Source organism: Thamnophis sirtalis, unplaced genomic scaffold, assembly GCF_051295495.1.
Source record: "Thamnophis sirtalis isolate CommonGarterSnake01/CBP01778 unplaced genomic scaffold, rThaSir2_p1.2 scaffold_5, whole genome shotgun sequence".
NCBI classification, from domain to species: domain Eukaryota; kingdom Metazoa; phylum Chordata; class Lepidosauria; order Squamata; family Natricidae; genus Thamnophis; species Thamnophis sirtalis.
Genome location: NW_028261385.1, coordinates 124,384,431 through 124,404,502, shown reverse-complemented (window position 1 = coordinate 124,404,502; position 20,072 = coordinate 124,384,431).

Below are 20,072 nucleotides of genomic sequence, written 5' to 3'. Positions count from 1 at the left end.
TCCAGCTCTGCTTTCCGCTACCCCCCCACTTTCTTGCAGCCATGTAGTCTAAGCGAGTGCGGGACCTCATGAAGGCCTTCGCTAGGTCCCCAGACTTGTCTAGAAATGCTGGCCGCTCCACCTAGGCTCCTGCTGTCCCCGCCCCCACACATTTCATTTTTAATTTTTACATATATTGACTGTATCCCATTCAGGAATCCTGTTTTCCAGCCTGTTACCCCCTATCGCTGAAACATTTCAGAAAAGCAAAGCACTCTTACAAAAAGGCCTTTTGCAAAATAGCATTTTATTTTTACATCCATGCACCGTAAACCCTCCCCCCACGGTAAAACAAAGACAAGATGATGTCCCAAATTCCTTGCATTACAACAGGATGCTAGCTCAGGAACTGAGTCATGGTATAGTTACTTTACATTGGTAAATCCTTTACATCCCGCAGTGCGTGAAACCAATCAGAAAAGCCTCTGCTTGTTTAGTATTATGCCCCAGATGCTGTAGATGGACTTCTTTTGATTCAACCAATGGGAAGCTGTTCTGAGGCAAAACTGCAATGTCACAGGCAAGTGCAACCTATCGCTGCCTCTACAAACACAGACCAATGAGAAAGCTCTCTGGTATAATTAATACAGTACAGAACTTCCTGATGCTAGGATCACTACTTGCAGTAAAAGTGAGTGAGGGATAATGATGTCAGTCCTCCAAGGGAGGGAGCCCCCCCTCCCAAATCATGTCACACTACTTCCTGTAAAAGGGGTTGAGAGCCAGACAGAAAGGTGAGGGGTTATGATGTCACAGTCCTCCAAGGGAGGGGGAGTGGAAGTGACATCACAAAATGGGCAGGGCTAACTAGTCCAAAAAAACTATATCTACTCTTTACTACTTGTATCATTTAGCTTTGTCAGAGCTTTTCTAGATGAAATAAAAGTTTTAACTCCAGATTTTTTTTAGTACCATTATAGAATCTAGTCTGTGTCCAGCAACAATGGCACTGCACTCTACTTCTCTCTTACACATTACTTTCAGATAGTTACTGTTAATTTTAAGAATATATTATTATAATGCAATTGGTTTATATTATATTTTGCAGTTGGTTTACTCTCACGTAATAATCTCTGTCCACAAAGTTCTTAGTCAATATAGAAATAATGTAGGGAAAATGGCAGGGAAGACAGAAGAAAATATAGTTTAAAGTAGGAGTTGGACACAGCTTGTGGTTGATGGAACAATTATGTGTGGGACTGCATAGTAGTTAGGAAAAGCTGCTTTAGACAGATCTTTCCTGTCTCAGTTCCTGATTTCAAACCAGGAATGAAATTCAGCAGGTTCTGACAGGTTCTGCAGAACCAGTAGTGGAAATTTTGAGTAATTCGGAGAACCGGCAAATACCACTTCTGTCTGGCCCCAGAATGGGGAGAGAATAGGGATTTTGCTTTATCTTTCCCCTGCCATGCCCACCAAGCCACGCCCACAGAACCGTTAGTAAAATAAATTGAATTTTACCACTGTTTCAAACCCAGTACTTCTGAATGCAGTCTGTGACAAACTAAGACCGGTTGTCATGGATAATGAGGTCTCAGACAAAGTACCATTTAGGTTGACAAAATACCCTTGCACTCTCAAAGAAGGTGCCAATAATGCACAGCCACAGTTCATACATTTAGCTTTCAAAGGAGAAAGTAGGCCTTGAACACAGATGTGCAAAATAGACCAAGCCTTAACAATAACAATATATTCAATATGTTCTTAGTAATTATGAAGAACTTTGTAAAATGCCCTTGTACTCATTGCTACTGTGGTGGAAGCATCAAGAATGAAATGTCCAAGTTCATAACTACAGGGGAAAGGTATTTTATTTCCTCCATATGATTATAGTTCTATCCTTTGAAAAATACTTGATTTTTTAATAGTATCTTTCTTTGTGGTTAGGCTTTTACACCAATAGAGAAAAGTATAGGAATTAAATCTGGCTAATTGCTAACTGATTTATTTGTTTTTTGTGTTAATGCTCTTACCCTTCTTCTGTTGTGCTTCTATGAACCCTTTTCGGATAAATCCATGAAGCACATATCCTTGAAACAAATATTACAGCTCTGAAGCACTTCAGATCTGCAGAATAATGGACCTTAGAAGTCTGCAGAGGATCTCACCTTTTTGCATCATCTCAAAACAAGTGATTTTTTTTAAAGACTAGACTACAGTTACAGAGGCAACCCTGTGGTCTCAGGGAAAGATGCAGGTGCTTTAAAGAGTTGAAAATAGATGACAAAAATTATACACAAAGATCAGGGGTGGGTTCCGGCTGCTGCCACTGCTGGTTCGCTCAGGGATGCGCCATGCTATGCGTGCATGTGCAGTACTGAAAAAATGCTTCTGCACATGCGCAGAAGCAAAAAACAAGATGGTGCCGCCTACAGCACCGCCGATAGAACCGGTTTGGGGGTATTGCAGGCCAAGTTACTGCCTACTCGGCCGAACTGGTCCAAACCGATAGGAACCCATCTCTGACACAGATACACACCAGGCTCCCAGGTGCCCTTTTACCTTCAGATCCAAAGTACAACCAGGCCCTAACAATGTGGGATATGATCAGATGGATTATTACTTTTCTAAAGTTTAATCTGAGATGTCTTGAAAGGTCCAGCTTGTGTAGACAGAAGTAACCAGATTAGCACCAATACAAGGCTGTTGTGTGGTTTACTGGTAGGATTTGGGACCTAATTCAATTGATAGTAATCAACTTGAAAGCCATTTATGGCACAGCACTATGATATCAATTCAGTCTCTTGCCATAGTTTAGTTGCCCATCAAGTCCACATCTAGAGAGGGTCTGGTGAAAAGAATGAGAGGTAGAGATAGTATAGGCTAAATATCAGGTCCTTTCCATGATTGTCCCCCACTTTGGAATAATCTTTTCCTGGATGTAGGTTGGACCTCATTTCTTATTGCAATTTGCAACCTTATAAACAGTATTGCACGCCAACATTTTTGGCTCAAGTTCATTGTAGGTGTCCATCACTGTTAATTTTTTCAGTGTGTAATATTTTTTTTAAAACTATAATTGTACTTAAGATGCTTATGCTTATTCTTCAGTTTGGATGGGAGTGATCCAGTGGTGGGTTACCACTATTTTTACTACTGGTTGGGACGCGCTCCCATGCAACGCTCCAATACGGGCCAGACCGGGACAACCCACCTCTGGAGTGATCTACCAATACAAGTAGTCTTTGACTTACAACAGTTTGTTAAGTGACTGTTCAAAGTTACAATGGCACTGAAAAAAGGGACTTATGACCATTTTTCATACTTATGACCATTGCGGCATCCCCATGACCATGTGATTAAAAATCAGGTGCTTGGCAACTGGTTTATATTTATAACAGCAGTATCTCAGGATCACATGATCCTCTTTTGCAACCTTCCGACAAGCAAAGTCAATGGATTCACTTAACAACTGTGTTACCAACTTAACAACTGTGGCAAGAAAGCTTGTAAAATGGAGCAAAACTCACTTACTTAAATGTCTCACTTACCAACATAAATTTTTGACTTAACTGTGGTCATAAGCCGAGGACTACCTGTACTGTGAAACAAACAAATGAATAAATTTAGAGTGGAAGAGTGCCTCCTTAGTCTAGCTCAGAGTTCCTTGTAGAATGTTTGTAGTATCAAGATACAAGAAGTTACACCTTTGCCTGCAAAGGTGAACTCCAGGTTCTCTCTTCTACTTCATTTTTGCTTCAATAGGCTTAAGGGGAAAATGCTCTTCCTCCGGACTCCAAATATTAACATTTGGAAATAGTGAAAAAATTGTCCATTTTGCATTTCAGCAGAAAAGGGAAACGAGAGCAAATCCAAACAGCTCTTGTTGAGAAAGATAAAGAATATACAGCAAATTGCTACAAGTCCCAATTTGTCATTTGCTGCTTCCAGCTCAGTGTTTCATAGTTCTCAGTGATGAATGTTCTTCCATCAGCTCTTGAAAATCCTACAGTGACAAACTGGATTCAGAATTGGATACTGATCACATGGCCAAGTTTTTATGCCAGGTCAGCCACTTTAATTTCAGTTTTTTAAGGAAGGGAGCAATGTTTTTTTTTTCAGAAGGAATAATATTTTTAAGCACAGCATTGGGGTAGGAAAACAGCAGCCTCATTTACTGCACTTTCATGCAGCCACAAATACATACTTATCAACAAATATCAACATTTTTAATTCCTGGATGACTTCATCTCCAACATTCAGTTCTTGAAATATGAGTGCTCTTCAGAGAACATCTGGAAATGTTTTAAAAGTGCCCAAGTTTTGTAATTAATTAGTAATCCATACTTTATTCTCTCTTTTTTTGCTTCTGGCAATCAGAAGCAATTAAAGCTACAAGAATTATTGGAAGGGAAGAGGGGAGTGGAGCGGTATTATTTTTCAGTCTGGTGTTTACAATTAACTAAACATTAAATAGTGAAAATGAATTCCCTGGAAGTGTTACTATTTTCCCCTTAGAGAAAATAGAAGCTCATAAGGTAGCTTATAGAATTTCTTGTTTTTATCTGACAACACTTGCTTTTTTCCAAAATACAATAAATGTTCTACCTTAATACCTTTCCAAGAATTAAATTCCTTGTTTTCCTTTAAGGCATTTTTAATGAAAACACTCTGATCAGCCCAACATAATTTTACAAAAAGACCCAGTCCATGTCACTGCTAGACAAATTCAGTGGTTTTAACAGATCCTGATTTGAACATACAGCAAACAACCCACTTTCCTAGCTCCGTTTTCTTAGAACTGTGATTATTTCACTTTATTTTTGTTCCTAGTATTTCTTCATTCAACTGTCAGCAAAACTTTGTTCACCAGTTTCCTAGTAAAATCCCAGATTCTGTGGAAATTTCTCACCTTAATTATTGTTTATCTGTGCTGTGACATAATGGTTGCTGATTGCTTTAGGCCAGTAGTTTGCACGCAGTCTTCTCTATCTTCAAATAAAATTAAGTACATTCTAGAATAATAAACAATTCTACCTGGCTTTTCATTAAATGTTCCATCTTCTTCAGCTGAACACCTCCTCTGTTGTGAGTCTGTAGCGCCGTTTACTTTTAATATTGTGAGAGCAAATTATAGAATTCCAGATATTGTTGAATTGCAATGATTAGCTTTGTGACAGGTTGCTTAACTCTCTATCTTCAACCTTTCATTTTCAGGAAATCTGACAGGCTTCATATTCTTTTCTTTCATAAAAAGTATTTTAGTTCTAAAACTCCTTTTTGGTTCTTTTGGTACTCAAGTTTAGTTTTCATTGAATGTTCTGGCCAAAAGTAAACATACAGAGATATACCAAGTTTTGTCCTTCAAGGTAGGGGTGGGTTTAATTTTTTTACTACCGGTTCTGTGGGTGTGGCTTATTTTGTGGGTGTGGCTTAATTTTGTGGGAGTGGCTTGGAAGTCATGCACAGTCTTTAATTGCATGCACTACATAAGGATGAAACCAGCACACAAAACAATAAAACAGCTACTTACAGAGGAAAGATGACTGTCCTGCCAGTCTTAAACACTATCAACTGACCACCTTGCTCCAATGAATGGCCTGCACAAAGAAGAGACACAGAAAGAAAGACTTTAATTGCAGGCACTTACACTTAACATAAGAATAACACAATGAAAGAGATACACTCAAGTACTTACTTGTGTTATTGGTTTTGTGGCTGAAGATGTTTCCACATTGTTCTTTCGTTTCCATCCTCCTCAGTTGCACTTCTCTTACTGTTCACTCATGGATCATCGGTCATGTGATGATGTGCTCTGAGCCACTTTTGAGAACCCCATTTCTGCATCTGCTGAACTAACAGCAATTGTCCTGACAATATATCTAATTTTTATGATACTGCAAGGAATTGTATAGTTCTTTGGATCTTTGAATATGTTTTCCCAAAAAATCTCTGTAGTCATTCAAATCAATTTCATAATTAAACATTTCACCAAATTCAATCATTCCTTCCTCTGCTTCTGCCCATGGAACGACTACATCTTCAGTGTTCAGTAATCCAGCTCCAAATATGTAAGAAATTTGTTTAATTTGTTTGTGTCTGGCAATTGGATACCTATTTTTAGATGTTCACAATCCATCAGCCTTTTCTTCAAATTGGTGATGATGCTTTCCAAATGTTTTTTCATGAGGAAGTGCAACAAATAGTTGATTTTGAACAAATTTTATATTTTGGAAGGCTTCTGAACTTATCATTCTATCAGCCTTTTTTTCACATGGGTCCTTTCCCCATCTAAGCATTTCAAATGCTTTAATTGATCACAATACCAATTTTTTGGCCTTGATGATGTCTGTGTTTCTCCCTTGCAGGGAATTTGATAGAAGAGAAATCACATTTACAATATCAATCATGAGGGCCAAATCAGTCAAAAAAATTTAAATTTTCAAAATGGGTAGCCATTCCTGGGAATTTTTCATTGCTCAAAAAAACCTGATGTAGCACTGGATAAGTACACATATCTTGTCAAGGAATATCTTGAAGTGGTTAACTTGTTTGATTTCTTTTATGGAGTCATCCAGCATAAATTGTAGTGGTGGTTCAAGCAATGCCAGATTACAATGTTTGGGAACTCTTTAGCTATTCTGTTGCTGACTCCAGATTTTCTCCCAAGTATAATGCTGGCACCATCAGAGCATAATGCTATTAAATGCTTTCACAGATATCATATGGTAAACTCAACTTTATGTAAGCTTCCCATCACTACAGAACATATGGTCTCCACATCTTGTTTCTCCAATTCCACCAGCTCAACGAAAATGGTTGTTATGCATTCTGAATTCTCAACTTTTACAAAAACTATCACAACAGCTTTCATTGATAGCATTGAGGCTTTGTCAATGATCAAACACACTTTCAGATTATTTGCAAAAATACTGGTATACATGGTGGTTTTAATTTCTTTTGCAATGAAATCAACTATTTTCACTGCAGATCTCCGTGAAAGCAAGCCTACTCCCAGATCTTATCCAATTGCAGTTAGCCAATCCACCTGTCCTTCAATGAATGGTCTATAACTTTGTGCCAGATTGTAAACTGTAAGAAATACTGTGCTAGTAGTAGATAAATGTTTTTCAGTTAACTTATCTACTGATTTTGTTATAGCATCTTGCTGCCGTTGTTTAATGTTCTCTCTGCAAATGGTGTGTGATTTTGATTTAAAATGTTCCTGAATTTTTTCTCCTAATATAATGCTTGCTGCACCTCCTTATTTGTCCCTGTTGCCTCGACCTGGAAATTTTTCCATTCTCTAGAAACATGAACACACTTCTGTAATGAGAACCCATGTTTCGCACAGTACTCACAACCTAACTTTTTGTCTGACACTGCTAACCTTTCATACTTCTCCTGGAAGTTTCTGTATTGCTGCAAACTCCAGCAGTCAGGAAGTTTTGGAAGACTTTCAGTTGAGGAGATGGACTTGCTGCTTTCTCCGACTTCAAGTGATGGAAGTGGTGGTGCTTGTGGTGCTGGTGCTTTTGAAAAGGTTTTTATTTTCCATTTTTTCATTTTCATACACTCACATATATACTATGCATAGCCGGAGCCATACAACACTAAACAATAATCACAGCAATTCCTCTTGTCAACAATACCCCCCAAAATAGAAACCCAATATACCTCTTCCACTCTCCATACACCTCTTTCTTCCACCCCTCTCCAACTTTCTATCTTCCCTCCATCATCCCCCTCTACCCTACTTCCCCCCCCATCTACCACTCCTCTCTCCTGATCCACTCCCTCCCTTCCTTCTCACCCTCCCTCCCATCCTCTCTCCCGCCCTCTCTACCCATTTTTCTTCTATCTCACTCCTCCTCGCCGTCATGGTGCTGGTGCTTGTGGTGCTGGTGCTGGTGACTGTTTTGGATCAGCTGATTGTTCCTGTCTTGGTTTCTTGGTGAAGAAAGCAGTCATATTAACTGCAAAAGAAATAAAACAATATTGTGTTTTGGATTCAATTGTAGTTGTAAGCTGAGGACTACAGGTAACAGAAGGGATCTCTGTTTTCACTCAACAGTGTACAGTCTTTTCAGGAAGGATGTCCCCCAACAAACAGGTAAGATATAGTTTTTCATCTAAGAAGTTAGATCAAGAAGAATGAATGTAATAGGTAGATTCACAGAGCAATACAGATTTCTTTTTCTGAAATTTATTCCTCAGTACAAAAAACAGGAATATATGAATTAGGTTGAGTACTTAGGTCACTCCAAGTTGCTATTCAAGAGTTAGTGGTATAATGGTTAGAAACAATGGTAAAGCAAGATATGGATTTAAAACCAGAAATATTGTGTTGGGTATTTCAAAGGGAATATAATACATATTTAATTTTACACATGTTAACAGCTGCTGGAATTGTGTTTGCACAACAGTGGAAAAACAAAGATATGAAAATGAATAAAAATATTAGAATGTGCAGAAATGAATAAAGGAGAAGGCTTCAAATATTTTTTCATGTGGGATTTGTTTTATCAATGACTAACTAACAGAAACAAAAGTTAGAAATCTAAAAATGGCTGCTTTTATATGTGCAGGTTGGTGCAAGGCACCTTTGCAAGATTTTGTGTGTTTATTTCTGTAGTGATTCACACTCACTACAGAAACAAACAAAATCTTGCAAACCATGCACCGACCTGCACACTTAAAAGCAAGGTATTGCATCACAAATAAATTTTTTCTAAAAACAATAAAATTTATTTTAGAAAAATATTTCCTAAAAACAATAAATTAAAAAAATTTCCTAAAAACAAAACAATGTCCTGAAAAAAAATCAACAATAAAATATCCTTTTAAAAAAATATTAAAAGCATAAAGAAAAAAAAACCCAGCCACTTACCAGCAGGCAGAATCAGCTGCTCTCCGATGAGATGGATGCTGGAATGGATGTAGGCAGCAGGCAACCAGACCAGATGCTTCGGCTGAAGGTATGCTGGACTAGTGGCACCTCGGGACAACCCAGTCAGCTAGGCCTGTCTGGCATGGAGCTGAGGCAGCTTAGCCAGCCAGGCGAGGCCAGGGACTGGGGGGAGTGGCAAGAAGGACCTCAGCTGAATGCCGATGGGCTTCACGGGCTTCCTGAAAAAAATTAACAATAAATTATCCTTTTAAAAAAAAAACATTAAAAGCATAAAGAAAAAAAACCCAGACACTTACCAGCAGGTAGAATCAGCTGCTCTCTGATGAGATGGATGCTAGGCAGCAGGCAACCAGACCAGATGCTTCGGCTGAAGGTATGCTGGACTAGTGGCACACAGGGACAAGCCAGTCAGCTAGGCCCACCTGACATGGAGCTGACGCAGCTTAGCCAGCCAGGCAAGGCCACGGACTGGAGTGAGGCAACAAGAAAGGCCTCAGCTGAGTGCAGGCAGGCTTCGTGGTCTACACAAGTCCCTGGGGGGACTGGCTGAGGCCTTCCTTGCTGCCACTTTCCAGGTTCGTGTAGACCGTGAAGCCTGCCAGCACTCTTGGTAGCTTCTTGCTGCTGCTGGCGCACCCTATGAAGTTGCTCTCTGAGTGCCAGCAGACTTTGTGGTCTACACAAGCCTAGGGAGTGGCGGCAAGGAAGGCCTCAGCCACTCCCCAGGCTTCCGTAGACCATGAAGCCCACCGGTGCTCTCAGTAGTTTCTTGCCACCCCCAGCGTACCCCGTGAAGTCACCCTCCTAGCGCTGGCAGCAGTGATGTGCGGTCAGCTTTAGGGCTGGTGAGGCACTTTTTAGACTTGTGGACTTCTCAACTCCCAGAATTCCACAGCCAGGCATGCTCAGTTCCGATTTAAAGCGACAGCATTTCCCCCCCTTGCAAAATAAGTTTTCCCATTCTTTTTCTTCTCCCTCCCCCTCCTTCTTCCCTCTCCTCCTTCCCTCTCCCCCTCCCTCTCCCCCTCTCTCAAACAGACACAGGAACACAGAGAACTTGGATCCCTCTCTCATTCACTCACTCACAAACACAGAAGTTGGATTGGATATATTTTCCAAAGGCTTGAAAGCAGCTCCTCTGCCCTACTCCCCCTTCCCCTGCTGCCTTCCGATCAAACTTTTTGAATTCCTCCCCCTCCCCCCCCACACACCTTTTCCAGCTGTTTCAGAGACAATTTCAACTCTGCTTCTGCCTGCCCTGCCCTGCCTTCCCCTCATGAAAGGCCAGAGCTCTGAGTCAGACTGAGCTAGTTGCTCCCAGAGAACTCTAAAAAGCCTCTAAAAATGCCCTCTACAGGAGGCGAGAGAATACGTGCCTCATTTGCATAAGGAAATTTTTGCTTGTTAACCCTTGCTTAACTCTTAAAAGGCGAAAAATTGCTTATGCACAGGAGGCCCCTATTTCTCTGGCCTCCTCCTATGGTTAACACAAAGCACTTTTCCAAGTCACTGTGAATCTGATAGCAACTACCTTGGCTTTAATTATTTTTTAAAAATTCTTTAAAATTCTTTCCTTTTCCTCATGACTGGTGAGACCACACCTCCCCTGTCTCTAGTGACTGCACATCCCTGGCTGGCAGGCTTTCTGGTCTACGCAAGCCCAGGGAGTGGTGGCAAGGAAGGCCACCACTCCGACCTTCTTTGATTTCTTTGTTTCTTATCTTTCTCCTAGTTTCTACATGCATAAATGTATGTCTTTCTCACATCTTTCCTCCTTTCTCTAGAACCTTCTGAAGATTCTTTATCAAATTTAGTTAAGGAATATCGACCCTATATACTAAGAAAGATTCACAACGCCCTCCCCCCACGCCCCCAAGAAACATATTTTTGCTTTGCTTTTTATGTGGTCAGCTCTGTCTTAGCTTATGGTCCACAATACATAGTTAAACATCACGTAAGAATGATATATTAGAAATTAGAGGCAATAAAAACTCTTCTTAACACAAAAGATCTACTTGTAGAAATCTTGGTGCAGGTGGAAGAATTGCCAGCTGCTACTTTATATTTTCAGCATGTTTGTGCCTAAAATTTCTTTTGAAATTTGCTGTGTTGACAGCTGGACAATCCATGCTTGCAAATGTACCTCACTAAACTTGAGAGGGAAAATAAAAACAATAACTGATTTTTTAGACTGTGCATCTCAATAGAATATTCTCAATATTTAATGAAATCATATGAATATTCCCCATCCCCAATTTTTAGACATTTAAGACTTGTTACATAAGAGAGGAAAGGAGAAGGAGAGGGAGAAGGAGAGGGAGGGAGGAGATATGGATCTATGTCATAGGACACTTGAGGACATTTTTGTATTATTATATTATATTATATTGAGGTATTTGTAACCAAAGACAAATAATAGGGATTGTATCTAACAACTGAAAATGACCTGAAAAGATCATTTTTTATTATGACATGTATGTACCCTTCATTCACTTATCTAGCAAACATGGTGAACCTTCTATCCGATAAACAATAGTAATGACTGTTAAACTGGTTACAATTCGCAATAACACTGAAATATTCTGGAGAAAAAATATATGTTTTCTATCTTTGCTTGGACAACAACTACAAAGACTGTGCATCACTTTGGTTTCTTAGAGAAAAGGGGATCATGTAGCACCCAATCTTTCTTACACCAGTTTTGTTATTCTTTGAAATTGGTTAAACAGAGCCACGCTGAAGCAAAAAGAACTGAAACCACAGACAAAGGCCAAACACAAGTCACTTTTCCGAATCAACTGTAAAATGAGGGAGTCCTTGGTGGTCTATGACTTTGGTTATTTTCTTGCAGATATTTGATTACCCACTATAGGTAACATCATCCAATATAGGTAACAACATCATCATCATCAAATGTCTGTCCGACCCACTTCTGAATATCATCTATCTGTTCTAGAATTTAGAATACTTCACCTTCTTTTGCCTAAGCCAGTGGTTCCCAAACTTGGCAACTTTAAGACTTGGAGTTGAAGACTTGAAGTTGAATTCTGGGAGTTGAAGTCCATAAGTCTTAAAGTTGCCAAGTTTGGGAACCACTGGCCTAAGCATATCATAACTCTCAAACTAAAAGTCATAACTCTCTGCAAGGAGGAGGAGGAGGAGGAGGAGGAGGAGGAGGAGGAGGAGGAGGAGGAGGAGGAGGAGGAGGAGGAGGAGGAGGAAAAAAATGTCTAAATAGTGGGCATGGCAATATTTGGAGACAGCAGAATAGAAGAGAAAGAATGGGGGAAATCACAAAATACAAAGCCATGAAAACAGAAGTAGAATGACAGGAAAAAGAAAGCGAAGATAGTACCAATAGTAATAGCTCCCTTGGGTTTAATGTCCCCAAAAGTTGGAACACCACTTAACACCATCGGCAATGACAAAAGCACTATCAATCTATTGCAAAAGGCAGCTTTACTTGAAACAGCTTATATCCAGTGATGATACCTTTAACACCATCAAGCAACAACACCTGTGTTTTCTAGCTCATTGGAAAGAATATATGGATGAAAATGTCAAATACAATCTAAATATTTGACAATGTGACAAGCTTTAATATCCTTTAATTGGATGCAGGCATGAAATAGCCTCTACCCTTGTCCCAAAGGTGCTTCTTTCAAGAAGTTAAGAAGCTACTTCAGCTCTGACTGGATGGTGGGAAATGGAAGGATTTCCACCATCCAGTTAGAGCCAAAGAAGCTTCTTGGACGAGAAGCAAAATGTCTTCAAAGAAAAAACAGAAAGTCCTGTTGCCTCTTGAAAAAAGCACATTTGGGACTATCATGATTTGGATGACTGAGAATCTCCCTAGACATTCAGTCTCTACACTTGTCCCCATGTGATTTTAGAAAGTTGGTCTAATTTCTAATTTTCAGTTGAAAACTCCATGAATAGAGCCTCTTACTGCAATGGCTGGCTTATTCAACAGCTGAACAGTCAGAAAACATATTAAGGTATATATTAGATGGAAGACAGCCAAAAACCATATCCCAGCAGGCCGTCTCTTGATGATATGCTGGGTGAGGAAATTTCCTGTATAAAGATACAGCAGGGGTGGGAATATAAATAGTGATATGTGAATTACTATTAAACTAGTCCATTTTACCATCCACTTTAAAAAGGCTTTATTCCAAATTACCTTTTCTAATCATTTTTCCCCCAAAAAGATTTATTTTTAAAATCAACATGCATTTTTATTTTCATCTTTGCCTAACAAATGGTTCCTTTATATGTGACATCCCCTTATGTATATTGTTTTTTATATATGTTGCATCTAACAAGATATTACTTTTCACCCATAGGCATCACTTCTGATTTGGAACAGTTAATAGAATATCCTGCTATGTTACAAAAGGCATCCATCTTTTGTATCAACACTGGAATAGTAGAATGAGATATAAAAACAAACACAACAATGTCCCCTGCAAATAAAACCAATTTGTGTTCAAATGAGTCATATATACTCCATTGATCTGCCTATGTTGTCTTACAGCACAATCCAAGGTCCATGCAGATATTAAAAAGCGAGAATGAAATTGGGAATCATTGTTTAGCTCCCCTAAGTAGTGTAGAATCTCTCTGAGCTTTGTTGTGTTCTTGTAGATGTTTCATTATCCAAACTCGGTACATCATCAATGTTAGTCATGATGACGTTACCTAGTTTGGGTAATGAAACATCTGCACCAAGGACCCCTCATTTCAACCCTGAGCTACAAATATTCTCCTTTATAGGAGAAAACATACCATTAATCTTCACTTTAGGCATATAACAGCTTAATCTATTTTCTATACATCCATTTAAGGGATATTGATTCTATATTTGTACCAAATTCTTTAAATATCTAGGTATGTGTTCTGTCCCCCCTTCTCCGCTCGTTAAACAGACGACAGGCAAACAAACTTAAAAGGAACTCTCTTTATCAGTTCTTGGCTCAGACTGGCTGTGAGCCCAAAAATAACATAAATAAAGTCTCTGACCAGATAACAGAATACTAAACAAAAACTCTTACAACGCAATGCACTTCTCCAAGTGTATCCTTGAATCAGGGTTACAGAAAACAAAGCACTTCTCCAAGTGTAGCTTACATAAACCACGACTGATGATCAATCAATGTTGAACGAACCAAGGAACGTTGACTCCTGCAACCAGGGCGAGGCACCATCCATCCTTTTATCCCCAGAACACGCCCCTAATGAGCCCCAGCTGCAGTGTTAATCTTGCATCCTGAAAAGACTCACAGAAGATGTCTGCTGAGTCACAACAGGTATGTGTATACAAAAAGATATAACTCAATTAGTAACATGTAATATGAATAAAATAGAGAGAGAGGTTTCTTCAGGTATCAATAGATGGGAATCATTAAACCTTACCCTTTAAGGAAAGGTAAACACTTCAAAATGAATATTATTACAGGCTAATTTATATTGTGAAAGAAATTCCAGTTTATATATATAGCTGTGTAATAAAAACAAGATTTGATTCTTTTTTCCTCATTCAAATAATTTTATCGGGAAACCCAATTTTAAAAATTGGGGAAAAGATGATGATATGGAAAATTTGGATAGAAGACTTTGAATCAAGCAAGAGATGATGAGGATGAATTTTTAATATATTCAGTGTTCAGAGACAAATATCATGTACTAAATATAATCCAAAGGGAATATTTACAATTACAACATTGTTAACTCCATTGTGTGTATCAACAGCATTTCAGCTTTTTTGTTCTGGTGTACCAGAACGTGTTAAATCCATGAAACAAAAAGGAAAAATGTACTATTGATTTCTATAGGTATTTATCAATAAATCAATTTGATACGGAGATCAAATGAATAGACTAATTAGATATTTCTACATTGCATACACAATGGGAGAGTGTTTTAATTTATATAGCAAGAGCGTCAATGCAACTTAAATTGTGACTTATAGAACAAAAATAATATTTAGAATTTATTGGATTTATTTTCAGGTTTATATAGAACAGGATTGTTTAAAGCAACATTTTTGGAGATATAATTAGGATAATGCTTCTTTAAAATATGTCTTTTTGCAATGTTTTACACTTATTAGGTTTTGGGAGAAAGTATTGGATTATATAAATATAATTGTGTGACAAAAACTAAAATTTTCAGATGATCATATTCTTTTCAACAACATACCTAGTACTTGGAATTTGACAACTAGGCAACATAAATGGATTCTCCAGGCCCTTACTATAGCTAAAAGACTCAGATTGAAAGATAAATATATGCCCCCCTGTTTTTATCAAGTGGGATCCATTCTATGACTGCCTTGGTCCACTTGCCATCAGTTCTTCTTGCTGTGTGACAACCCCATTTCCATTTCAATTTTTTTACTCTCGTGATGATATTGTATACTTTTGTTTGTATACACACATATATAATATTTTCCAGCGAAGGGTTCTTGAAGTATAAAGTGTCCCAAATGTAGGGCTTCTCCCACCTCTCTATGCATATTTTTAGAAACATATGGTCTTTTTCAGGTATATTTTTCCCAACAAATATTTTTCTTCTGTAGCTTGTTGATTGGAGAAAAATAAACACTAGCAAATTATTTTCAGTGTTACCATCTGTGCCACAGCAGGGCATGCTGTGTCTCTTGGGAATCTCAAAAATCTGCCCACCTGTTTTTATAAGCACTCCTGCAAATGAATTCCTCCTAATTTCCTTTTCTTTCTTTTCCTTTTCCCTTTCCCTTTTATTATCCTTCCTTTCCTGTCTTCTCTTTTCCTTCCTTCCTTCCTTCCTTCCTTCCTTCCTTCCTTCCTTCCTTCCTTCCTCTCTTCTGAATTTCCCACAGCCATAATTCCAGTGCAAACTTTGCTTTGTCTAGGCTAAGCTTTTAAAATTTGAAATATACATAATATACATTACGTATATTACAAAGAATATTCCAATGAAATAGGAACATGGTTAAAATGCCAAAGAGTGCTCCCATAGCAGCTGAACATTGAAGTCCAGGATATGTTCAGGAACAAATCTGTGGCAACAGCTGGCTCAAATGGAATTTCTGTTCCATCATAAATTGGAAGAAGGCAATAGGAATGCATTTCACAGAAGAAGAAGCCTGCTTTATACTTTCAACTACAGCTGCCCATAAATGTACATGGATGAAAGCATTCTGCTCCAACACAAAATCAACACAGCCTGTAAAAACATGAATCTTTGCATCCAATCTGCATTTGAAGAGAAGAGAAATTAATTTGCCAGGTGCAGTTGTCATACCCTTTTTCTTCCTACAACAAAATAATCCTCCACTTGTTATTATGCACGGCACTACTCAAATGGTACGGACTGTACGTTCCTTAGAAAAAGCTGACAACAGATTTCCAAAGGCCCCTGAAATGTTTCCTGAGATTGCAATGCATGTTATTGACAGCTGCAGTTTGTTTTAAAAGGATTTAAATTAGGAGAGACAAAGAAGGCATCTCCTAAATTTACTCATTAGAGTGACTAGCAAAATCAAGAAATGGGACCTTATGGATTTTGGCAAACCATCACTCCCAGCAACCTTCATCTTTGGCCGTGCTAGGTTAGAGTGTTGGGAACTGTGGTTCAGCAATTTTGGGAGGGCCCATAGGCTCCCCTACCCCAGTAGTCTAGCCGACCACCCAATCTTCCCTTGGCTATATCTATGACATTGCCACATCTATAAATGTAGTAGAAAATGCATTTGTCTTCTCACTTTCATTTAATTAATGGAATTTATATATCTAGTATATGGTCCTTCATCTCCTTCTACACTAGAAATAGAGATAGATGGAGTTGGACAGTCTCCTGCAGTGGTTTCTGACTTCTTGAGGAGAGTCCTCCATTTAGGCTTCTCTCTCTCTTGCCTTTTAGATGATTCAGATTCCCTGCTTCTCTACCTTCCTTTCTTGTCTTTCTCTTTAAAAAGCATACACATTCCTCTTGAGCCTGACTGATGTAGCATCTCTGTCATAATTCTTGCCCATGCCTCTCCTGGGTTGATTTTGCTCTCATTAGATCCAGAACTTTTTGCAGCAGACATATTTGCTTTTCCTTGCTCTGCTTGCTGGTTTAAGGTATATTCCCTGTTCTGTTGATGTGCAACTGCAAGAAAACCGCACAGCCTGATTACAAACAATTGCATGTCAAAGTAATGACAATGGTGCATTGAAATATCTGCAAGAAGCACCATTTACTCATAAATAAGAATTGGTGGGATCATAAAATAGACAAAGTAATAGAAAATGAAGAAGCTATGAAAACACCTTTAATAGTAACTAACAGCATTTGTTTATCTCAGGTCCTTGGGAAAGATGCAAAAGATGGGGGAAATGCCAAATCTACTCTAAATATGTGGCTGATTGTGTGACCAACCAATAGTAATACCTACAAAAGATTTGGAATATTTCATTTTTAGGAGTATAATTCAAAAGGGTTCTCAGAAGGCAAAGTGATGTATGAATCTCAAACAAGTATATTACAGCTGTGCAAACCCCCAAAGGAGGCTTTGCTTTGATGAAAGTTCATATAAAGTAGCCCTTTGAAGCAGCTTTCCAATGGATGGGACTCCATCTCACCACTCTTCAGAGAAGCAAAGCAGCTGCATGGCCCTACTTCAAAGGCCTTGTCCATCTCTTCCAATCCATGTCCCAGAGGTGCTTTTTCAGGAGGCAGGTGGACTTTTTTCTTTTGAAGACATTTCGCTTTTTATTCAAGAAGCTTCATCAGCTCTGACAGGATAATGCAGAATGGAAGGATTTATATCACAGATAATTCTCCAAGTGCTCCAATGACCCTCTAAAAGGATGCAAATGACCAGCTGTCTGCAAGGAATATAAACATTTCCCACCATGCAGTCAGAGCTGAAGAAGTTTTTTTGGATGAGAAGTGAAACATCTTCAAAAGAAAAAATGAAGTCCAGTTGCCTCCTGAAAAAGCACCTTTGGGACAGCCATGACCTGGATGACTGAGAATCTCTACAGACCTTCCAATCAATAGTTACTAGGACTACTGATTAAGCTCTGAGGCAACACAAATTATTGAGGGTAACTTTATCACCTCCAGAATGTAAAGCACATAAGAAGGTGAAGCAAAATCACTTTTCAGAGGCCTAATACATTTCATATGGATAACTAATGGTAGCTGATATATAACTGTGGGCAAGCTTCCATTTGCTTCTCTAATTTGTAAAAATAGCCTTTCCATTAATGGCTACAAACCTTGTGAAAACTGGAAGCAGATTAAATTGCAATTAGTGTCTAAAATGGAAATGTTCTGGCTCAGTGGTAGGTTTCAATTTATTTTACTACCAGTTTGTTCATGCATGCACAGAAATGTCCAGGTGGGTGGGTGGAGCCTCCCGGCGCCGCCACTACCAGTTCGCCGGGCCGAACCAGCAGAAACCCACCTCTACTCTGTCTTCTAGGGAGATTAACATCCCTGTATTCAGGGATGTTAATCTAGATGAGGGTTTACAAAGAAAAAAAGATCAGACCACTGATGTGTATTTTCCTGTTTAAGTTTCTATGTTGATGACTGTGAAGTTTACAAACTAAAAGGTGTGTCTAGGAGCAGATTTCCCCTCTTCAGGAGGGTTTCTTTCCACCGGCATTGAAGGTAGCGGTGGTGAGACCCCTCCTGAAGAAGCCATCACTGGACCCAGCCAGTTTGAACAACTACCGTCCAGTCTCCAACCTCCCCTTCATTGGGAAGGTTGTTGAGAAAGTGGTGGCCTCGCAACTCCGGCGGTCCTTGGATGAAGCCGATTATCTAGACTCCTTTCAGTCTGGTTTCAGGCCTGGCTACAGCACGGAAACCGCTTTGGTCGCACTGACCGATGATCTCTGGAGAGCCAGGGATGGGGGTCATTCCTCCATCCTAGTGCTCCTTGACCTCTCAGCGGCCTTCGATACCATCGACCATGGTATCCTTCTGCGACGACTGCGAGAGGTGGGGGTGGGAGGCACCGTTTTTCGGTGGTTCTCCTCCTACCTCTCGGACAGGTCGCAGTCGGTGTTAGTTGGGGAGGAGAGGTCGACCCCTAGGCCCCTGAAATATGGGGTTCCTCAGGGTTCGGTCCTGTCCCCCCTGCTATTTAATATCTACATGAAGCCACTGGGTGAGATCATTTGACGGCACGGGATAAAACACCATCAATATGCGGACGATACACAGTTGTATCTGTCCGCCCCGTGCCAACTCAGTGAAGCGGTTGACATGATGTGCCAGTGCCTGGAGGCTGTTAGGGTCTGGATGGGGGTTAACAAGCTTGTACTCAATCCAGACAAGACCGAGTGGCTGTTGTGTTTTCCTCCCAAAAACTTGGTCAATATTCCATCACTCAGGCTGGGGGGTGAAAACCTACGCCCCTCAGACAGGGCTCGCAACTTGGGGGTCCTCCTGGATCCACAGCTGATTTTAGAACACCATTTGTCGGCTGTGACCAGGGGGGCATTTGCCCAGGTTCGCCTGGTGCACCAGTTGCATCCCTACCTCGACCGAGAGGCACTCGCAACAGTCACTCACGCCCTCGTGACCTCAAGACTGGACTACTGCAATGCGCTCTACATGGGGCAGCCCTTGAAGAGTATTCGGAGACTTCAACTCGTCCAGAACGCAGCCACGCGAGCGATTGTGGGTGCACCTCGGTACACCCACGTTACACCTATCCTCCGTGAGCTGCACTGGTTACCGATCAGTCTCCGGATACGCTTCAAGGTGCTAGTCGTAACTTATAAAGCCCTTCATGGTATTGGATCTGGGTACTTGAGAGACCGCCTGCTGCCAATTACCTCCCACAGACCCATTAGATCTCACGGGGTTGGCCTCCTCCGGGTGCCATCTACCAGCCAATGCCACCTGGCTATTACCCGGGGGAGGGCCTTCTCTGTGGCAGCTCCGGCCCTCTGGAATGAACTCCCTGCAGGGATTTGGACCCTCACCTCTCTCCAGGCCTTCCGAAAAGCCGTCAAAACCTGGCTTTGTCGGCAGGCCTGGGGGTGATGAGTTCCCTCCCCTCTCGACATGTATGGTTGTGAGACTGTTGCCTACTTTTATTATTTGTATTTTGTCTTTTATGTTCCCCCTTTTTTTCCCCTTTGAATTGTTCGCTGCCCTGAGTCCTCCTGGAGAAGGGTGGCATACAAATAAT